A 9,069-nucleotide genomic window follows, 5' to 3' on the forward strand; every position below is an offset into this window, starting at 1 on the left:
AGGTGCAATGGGGCTGTAATGTTAACACTCAACTTTGCACAGCTGACCCAAACTCCACTTTCCTAGAAAGAGTCGCACCCAAGCAGATGTGCCCGAAGGCGGTGTGTGAGCTTGAGAAGCCACCAGACCTCCTAAGTGCTTCTCCAGAGCCCATCACTGCAGAAAGCAAGTTCCTCATTAGGGGCATAAAACATTTACTTAACTCGTCAAAAATACAATGTGATTATTTGAGATTTATTTTGTCCTTGCTAGCCAATGTCTGATTAATGAAGGAAACACACTTCCACTGGGCCCAGCTGCCCCTCCCCATGGTGACTGGCGCTGTGGCCCTTGATGGACAGACTGAGCAGGGAGGGCTTAAAGCCCCCTATTTTCTGAATCAGGTCTAGCAGGGCCCCAGGGCCTGAGGTGCCTGCGCCTGCATTTCCACTTTAGGCCACTTTAGGCCCCAGAGACAGATGCTGATAAATCACGCTCCGGATGGCCAATGTGGCCTCACACCCGGCAGGGAAGCCTGGGGCAGGGAGGAGGTGGGGACAGAACAGGCAGCAAAGAGGATGGAGCTGCCACATCCAGGAGGGGAGAGCGGGATGAGGTAAGGGCCGAAGAGATTCTGTTAAAATAATTCACATGCTGAGGGCGGTGGCCCGAGCCTGTGATCCCAGCTCTCCCAGCTCTCGGGAAGCTGAGGCAGGAGGATCACCATGAGCTTAAGGCCAGCCTGGGCTACATAGTGAGTTCAAGACCAGCCTGAACTGCATAGTGAGACCTTGCCTCAAAATAAAACAGTTAGCTCTCAGGACAGCAGGATCTGGAAGATTCCAGGTGGATCTAGTCCTCAGAACCTGCACACACCCTTGAGGAGGTAGTAGGAAGTTGTGGCATCATCATTTTGTCATCTGTCACCTTTCAGGGCCCTTTGACTCGGAGGATCTGCGTCAAGTCACCACCAGGCTTCTGGGAGCCACCCTTGCACCTGGAGAGAAGGCCCCTTGCCACACTGCCACTACCCCAGCACCAGGTACCCCAGGCTCCGCAGGGGCAGCAGAAACCAAAGCTGTGTCCAGGGGTCTGTGCCAAGCAGTCTGGGAACACGGGTTGCACCCCAAAGCCAGGTCAGCCCCAAGCAGTGCAGTCTGGGTTATGGGGTGACACCTGAGAAGCTCCAAGGTCGGTGAGTCTGGCTTGGATGCAGGGACAGCTCCATGAGCACCAAATCTGTGTCACCCATGTCTGAAGGCCTGAGGGGTTCACAGGGCCCCCCAGGATGCCAGGGAGTTCCGTGTCCCCCCAGTGGGAGAATCACCCGCATTGAAGGCTCGGTGGGAAAGCCGGCCAATCTGAGGCCACTGCCATCAACAGCACAAAGGAGCACTTTGTCACCTGAGCACCCAGGCCTGATAAAAGCAGAGCGTTATCACCACCTGTGAGGAGGCGGCTGGGCCCTGGTGACATTTATGAGCAAACATAATTCATTTCTTTTCTCTGATTATAAAGGTCACGGTGGTTTAACCCGTGGGGAGGCCCCCGACTTTATCTGCCCCAATAGAAGCGGGAAGGAAAACACCAGCAGTCATTAAAAGCGAATTACTTTGTTTTCCAAAGATAGGCAGAGAAGGCCTCGGGAATGGAGATGCACACCAAGGGGCGTGGGTAGCGGCATGGTGATGGGGCCTCCAGCCCACCCACAGCCAGGGGGCCCTGAGGACCCCTCAGGTCTTGGGCAGCATCAGGACATGGGGTGTTTTCTGTGCCGTGGAGATGGAGGCCAGGGCACTGGTCACCTGGGGCTTCATCCTAGTCTCTGGTGTCTCACAGCAGGAATTGTGCCAGGGACAAAAGAGCCCGGTCCTGCCAGCTCACTCTGCTCCCCATACCCTCGAGCCCTGCCCTCAGTACCCGCTGGGGACAACCTCGTGACTAAGGGAGCAGCTAGTGAAGTTGAGCTCAGCCTGGAAATATGCTGGACAGCAGTGGTGTGGCTGAGTCGGGAACAGCCCCCGTGACTTAGTGTCCCCAAAACATGTATATCCCCATGCCAGATGCCTATAACTGGGAAGTTAGGACAGAACCTGGCACTAGACAGGGAGCAACACAGAAACAGAAAGTAGGGCAAGGGTCACGCAGGCCTGTGTGTTTCCAGCCCAGAGGATGCTGGGGTGAGGAATCGTTTGGGGTGCCTAGAGCAATGATTGTCACATGACACTATGAGCATGCTCAGTGCAGGGCATGCCACTTACAGGTGACTGAAATCATGAATGTCATGTTTGTGTGGTCCTGAGATTGAACCCAGGGCCTTTGCACTGAACTCCATCTCCAGCCCTTTATTTATTTTTTTTTTTAATTTTGAGACAGGGTCTAAGTTGCCCAGGCTGGGCTCAAACTTGCAATCCTCCTGCCTCAGCCTCCCTAAGTGCTGGGATTACAGTTGCGCACCATCACACCCACCTCACAAGACTCTAGTTTGCAAATGTCCTGTTGTCCAGTGTGCACAGCAACACCCAAGGACAGGGCCAGTGACCGTGGGGCTGGGACTGACTGTGGGGCTCACAGCTTGATCTTGAGGTTCTGCAGTCAGAGACGTGATCTCCAGGCGTGGGCACAGGTGCTGACAGACTCAGTGCTGGGGCCGGGCAGGGGTGATGCTTCTGACCCAGTGGGCACACCCAGGAGGGCCCAGGACCCTGGCAGGTGGCCCAGGGGCTGGTGTGTGTGTGTGTGTGTGTGTGTGTGTGTGAGAGAGACGGGACTTCCCTTTCTGAGGTCACCGAACCCTCCACAGCTGTGTCCAGGGCCACAGGTGCTGCAGTGCCTGCTGCGCAGACTGGAAGTGAGGACAAGAGGTGCAAAGAAGGGACAAGGCCACCAGCAGGCCACTCCGTGCTCCTTCCGGGAACCTGACTTCACCGCACGCACCTCACACGGCCTCCTCTTCCAGGATCAGCCTCAGCTGCTCAGGCTGCTTCTCTACAGACACCAGGGAAGGGCACAGTCCAGGTCCCAGGGGACAGAGATGGGGTGGGGAGGTATAGGGGGTGGAGTAAGGGGTTGACTTAGTATGGAGTAGTCAGTGAGCAAGATGTAGCACCTGGCACCTACAAATACCACATGAATTACCTGTGGACTGTGCATGTCCTCATGTTACAGATGTGGATCCAAGGGAAAAACATCTGCCACTCTGGAGAGGGTCCCGGACCCTTGTCACTGTGCTAGGGGGCTGCAGCAGTGAAATTGTACACAGTTTTGTTTTGTTTTTTTGGTGCCGGGGATCAAACTCAGATCCTTCCAGATCCTTCCGCCTGCGCAGCAGCAGCAGGCGGCGAAACCACTGAGCCAAATTCCCGGCCCCAAAAATACATTTTTTTTGGTACCGGGGATAGAACTCCGGTCCTTCCGGTTGCGCAGCAGGTGACAAAACCGCTGAGCTAAATCCCCGGCCCCTGCACCAGTGAAATTGTACACGGGGAAACTCCATTAAGGAGGCAAGGCAAAGGTGAGGGCAAGGGGTGCGGACCCTGAGGCCTGACCGTGGGGGCGGGGGGAGGGTGCGCACTGGAAGCCCCGCCCCTGCAGCATGTGAGCCAGCGTATGACCCCGGAAGCCTGTGAGGGTCCAGGCCGGGCAGGGAAGAGGGTGCTGGTGGACCCTGTGCTCTGGGGAGGGTGGGGGGGCGTCCTCTACTGGAGCCTGGAGTTGCCTCAAGCTTTTCCTTCTCGTGCTGCAGAAAGACAGCCTCATGTGCATCTTTTGCATTTTATTTCTGAGTCATTATCCATCTGTGGATCGGTTGTTGAAATCTGGAAATCCTGCCCTCGGCCTGTGTCACACAGCCTCTCTGACCCGTGGGGAGTTTTTCCACCCAGGAGTGCACGTGGCGCCATGTGTGGCCTCCGGAGAAATGTCCCCTGCAGGTCTTCAGTCCTCTCTTCCTCGGGCTCATCAGCAACCCATGCTCACTTGCCCTGGGTCCTGTTCCCACCAGAGTCCTGCAGAGGAAGTGAGCCCTGGGCTGGCCATCTGGGCCCTGCATGTCCCCTAGACGGGAGCTGTGCTCACTGTGCCATTCTCTGTGCTCTGGGGCCGTGAGCTCCAGTGAGCTGTGCCCTTACCCACAGCCATGAGTCTGTCCCTGTGCGGTACTGACTCTTGTTCGTCCCATGTCCTTCACTGTCTCCCTCAGCCCCAGGATGGGGAGACGTGTAGCCTCTTACTCGCCCAGTGTGCAGACGGCCTTCACCATCTCCACTGTGCAGGTGACAGGCATGGGTCAGAGATCATCAACGAGGGTCACCAGGTGCCTTGTCCTGGGAATGGGGGTGCACACAGCTGGCATCTGCACACTGCAGGGCAGGAGACAGACAGCCTTCCTCTGGGGTCAGCCACTATAGGGCGGGTGCAGCATCCAGGGGGGCTGGCTTCTGTCCCTAGCTCCACAAAAACTGCACAACAAACCCCTGGCACTTCCTGCTCAGCGCTGGCCTCTGACCCGGATAAGCAGAGCTGTGGGGACCTGGGGGTGCAGAGTGCTCAGCTGGCAGCCGGCTGGGGAGCCCACAGGAGGCAGAGGCAGGCTCATCCCTCCCTGCACCACTCCCCTGCCCCACGCAGACAGCACCTCCCTTTCTTCACTTCTCTTCTTCGGCATAGAAGAAGCAACTTGGAAGGATCCAAATTGGGAGGACCAAGAACATTAAAATCCAACAGCAGGCACACGACTACCACTTCACAGCGGCCATGTCCAGGCTGGGGACAGTTCCCACTCCTCCTCTGTCTTCCTGGCTTTTCTCCCCTGCGCCCTGACTCCCCAGGGGCGTCCTAGGAGCCTCAGCTTTTTTCTTTCCTTCTCTGTGCCAGGGGGATCCCATGTCCGGCAGGCCTCCATCCCTGGTGCAAGCCCAACCCAAGCAGGGAGCCTCCCCAAGTGCCCTGGGGACACGGCCTGCGCGCCTGGGTTACCGTCGTGGTTCCCAAATACCCAGCAGGCAGACGGCTGCAGGCCCCTCACTGAGGTAGTGCGCTACCTGGGCTCCCGACCTAGGGTCCCGCCCCGCGCCCCCCGCCTGACCCTACGCTTGCCGGCGAGATAAGCACGCGCCTTTGTTCCTGCCCAGCTGGGTAAACCGCGCGCCCTCCCGCAGCCGGTGGGCGGTGGGCGGTGGGTGGGGACCCTTTGTCCTGCCAGCGCCCAGACAATGGTCGGGGAGGCGGTGCGGTGTTCGGTGTGCGGACCCGGCGGTGACCCTAGGCCGCGTCCCCACCGCGGTCCCCTGCGCCCAAGCACCTGGCGCCCCGAGGTGATTTACGAAGTGAAAGTGTCACACGAGGCCACCAGCTGGAGGCCCGGCCGGCTCTGCGCTTTTTATTAGGTGTCCTATTATGGAAAATAAACTCTGATCCGACCATAAAACCCAAATCTAAAAAACATATTTGCCCTTGTAGTCGGGAGCGCTTTGGGGCAGTCACACCTCCCAGGGATTAGTTTTATGGAGGGAGAAGCCGCGCTCCCCTCGGGGACTTTGACACCCGCGCCCACCCCCGCCCACGCCCAGGGCTCCGGGGCTCCCCACGCCGGGCCTGGGGCCGCGCCCCACGGGGACACCTGGGGGACACCTAGGGGAGCGCGTAGTGTCCTGAGGAAGGTCCTAGGCCGGCTTCTCGGACAGGTAGAGAGGGAGGGAGGGAGGGAAGAGCAGAGAAAGAAGAAAGAGAAAAACCCTGTAGAGCCAGACAGTGTAGCTAGCAGTGCAGGAGGGGAGGGGAGGGAAGAAAGGAGAGGAAGAAGGTACAAAAGAAAGGGGAAAAAGAGACCATCTCGAGAGTGCAGGTGTGTGCACACCGCTCTGAGAGGACAGAGGCCGGGACTTCTCTGTCTCCCCAAATCGTAGATTGCCCCATAACCTGGAGCTCCCAGCCCCCTTCTCACCAGCCCCTCACACCCCTATTCTCCTAAGGGCTCAGCTCTGGTGGCAAACGGTACCTCATGGAAGGGGCATCCTGCAGACTCTGCCCTTCCCTGGCTGGTCTGGTTCACTTAGCAGGATGTCCTCGGGTCCCTCCATGCCACACTGTGTGGCAGGATTGCCCTTCGGGGAGGCCAGGTAACACCCAGGGGAAGCATTCCACTTGTCCCTTGTTGCTGATGGGCAGTCGTGGTCAGGAGGTTTCCGACCCGAATGCTGGGAGGAGCTGGAACGTGCAGGCTTCTCTTTGAGGTCTGGCTCCGAATCCCCGAATCCTCGCGAGTACACAGCAGCACCAGCTGCTGCAGCGCAGGGCGTCCTGCTTCCCACATTGTGGACCCTTCCTGGCTTGCTTCCAAAAAAGCCGAACCATTTCACATTCCCACCCGTGTACGTGGGCAGGGTTCCAGTTTCCCACAGCCCACTGCTTCCTGTGAAGTGATGTCAGCAAGGCTTAGGGCTGGGTTGAAGAGGGTTGCTGTCTTTCCCTGTCCCTAACGGCCATCTGTCTGCCTTCCTAGGAGAACTGTCTGCTTCGGTCCTTTGTGCACATTTTACGCGCCATAGTTCTGGTAGGAGCTCTTCATGTGTTCTGGGCGTTGACCCATCACCAGATGGAGGAGGTTGGCAAATGCTTCTCCCTTCCTAGGTAGACCCTGGTGGCGTGGGCGCTTTCCCATTTGATGTAACCCATTTGTCTGGTTTTGATTTTTTGCCTATGCTTTTGGGGTCTGAGAATCTGACGAGCTGCTCTTTCCAAGCTGAGTCCAGAGCCCCAGGAAGGCAGAGGCTAGCGCGCTGAGGGGTCAGGCCCACAGCCTTTTCTTTTCTGCACTTCCCCGGCCCAGACGTCATCTATCTCCGTGGGGCCTCTCACAAGCAACCAGGCTGGACAGGCATCCTCCTGTCACAAAAAAGAATTTATCTGCCTGCTTTTGTGAGAAACTCTCCTGGATCCTAGAAAACGAGTTCCAAGAGTTGTGCCTCTGGAGAGGTGCAGCGGGGCTGGAGTCCCAGAGGTGATCACCTCAGGGTGGGGACCCAGTCCTGTTGTCCTTATTGTCATAGTCCTGTAGTCACAGTGCCAAGGCAGTGTGCTTACCTGCTGGGGTACAGGGTGGAGGGGCTGCCTGGGAACCCGGCCTGGAACTCTTCCCCCTGCCTCCTGCTGTGGAGTCAGGGCTGCCTCTGGGTCCTGAGAACCGGGGTCCTTGGGGCTGCAAAGACTCCTACAGCACAGAGGCCCTGTTGGGCTGAGACAAACCGGTGACCATTCATTAGGCAGAATGAATTGTTTGAGGTGCCCCGAAGGGGGTGAGGATGAGCCAGTGATTATATTTAAATTTGCTATAATTGATTTGGGGAAGAGCTACTGTGACAAGAACGAATTGATCATTAAATTTATTAGTGAGATAAATTCCACTTGGATTAAGCATCTGGCTGGAGAGGCTGGGGACAGCGGAGGTCCCTGTGCCACATCCAGGCTTTGCTAGCAAGACTGGGCGGCTGGGGAATCAGGGCTGTGTCCTCTCAATGCCCTTCTTTCCTCTGTCCCAGGGGCATCTGTCCCTGGAATGGAGGGACAAACCTCACTGGGGCCTTTGGCACCAAGTGTGACTTACAGGCAGGGTGCTCACGGGCCCTCTCCAGGACCAGCCCCTTCCCTGCTGCCCAGGTGTTGCAGGGGGTGTTGAGGCCAGGCTGGCTGAGCTCTGGAAAAAACAACCCCAGATGTTGGCCAGCCAGGAAGATTTTGCTTCAGGCTGAACCTCGACAATGTGTTAGAGATTATAACGAGATACATACTCGGGCGGCAGTTTCTAAGCTCCCTAAACATCTGTGTTCCTTCTCCGTGCCCTCTCTGGGAGGCTGGGAGATTTTCCCACTCTCTCCGCAGCCCTCTCCCTTTTCCAGTGGTTGCAAACCCTGTCCCGGTTCTGAGGTGGGGGTGGGGGCTGCCTGCCCAACAGCCGCTCTGCCTGGCTCCCTGCACTGCATCCCACCTCACCTGGTTGGGTTTTAAGCAGGGAGCCCGGAAGAGAAGGAGCTGCCAGGGAGGATAGTAATCCCCGTCAGAGGTGCAGGGGACCCTGCCTGTCCCAGCAATCACCCAAAGGAGACGCTGCTCAGGCTTTTCTGAACGCATCCCTTGGCAGCAAGGGGAGCGGGCAGGGGCTCTGAGGGTGCGGCTGCAAAAGCGACGGCCAGAGGAAGGGCAGAGAGCTCGGGCTGGAAACATGTGGTGCTCGACCCCTGCGTCTCTGGCCAGGCCCATGACTGGCCACTGGGCCAGTGATGGGGAGCAGGAGCAGCTCCAGGTGAGGAGACCCCGCCCCTCAGGTGGCCAGCACGTGCTCCACACCCAGCGCACAGCCTGGCTGCCTGCTGATTGATGGCAGGTGCTGCAGAGGCTCATTAACCCCTAGCCGTCCAGCCTGGCAGAATGTCCCTGCCACCTGCCTGTGCACTCTCGGACATTTGCACAGATCCAAGACAAGCTTGCCTGGCTGGCACACAGAAGGTTCTGCCTGGAAAAGAGAAAGAAGCCCCACACAATTCCATGCACTCCGGGAACTGCAAGTAGTGCCTGAGGTTGCCGGGAGCCCAAATGCCAACATCTAGCTGTTTGAAGCTTATGTCCCAAAGCATTCAAACAGCGTTATTTCCACCCAGGAACATCGAGGAAGCAAGACAACTCAGCAAGGAAAGAGGAAAATAAACACAGTGAGTCCAAAGTTAGGCAACCGAGAGCGGAGCGCTATCTAGCACTGGGGGGGGGGGCGTGTCACCTGGCCACAGGTTTTTGTTGTTTTTTTTTTTTTGGTATCTGGGATCAAACTGCGGACCTTTCGCTTCTGAGCAGGCGCCATGCCACTGAGCTAAATCCCCACCTCGACTGAGCTAAATCCCTGGCCCTGGCCACAGGTGTTTTTATGAACACTTGGCACCTTCAACCCCCAACTGCAAGAGTCAGGTTTCATCAGGGCCCCAAAGCAGAGGTGTCCAGACATCCTGCGATTCTTTTAATGGAGAAACCCCTCTCCTGCATCCTTTCAACAAGTGAAATCAAAAAGCTGCCTCGTGTGCCTGCAGAAAATTTGCACTCACA

The sequence above is a fragment of the Heterocephalus glaber genome, unplaced genomic scaffold (genome assembly GCF_053883595.1).
Source record: "Heterocephalus glaber isolate CG9 unplaced genomic scaffold, H.glaber_assembly_v1.0 deba00000818, whole genome shotgun sequence".
Classification (NCBI taxonomy): Eukaryota; Metazoa; Chordata; class Mammalia; order Rodentia; family Bathyergidae; genus Heterocephalus; species Heterocephalus glaber.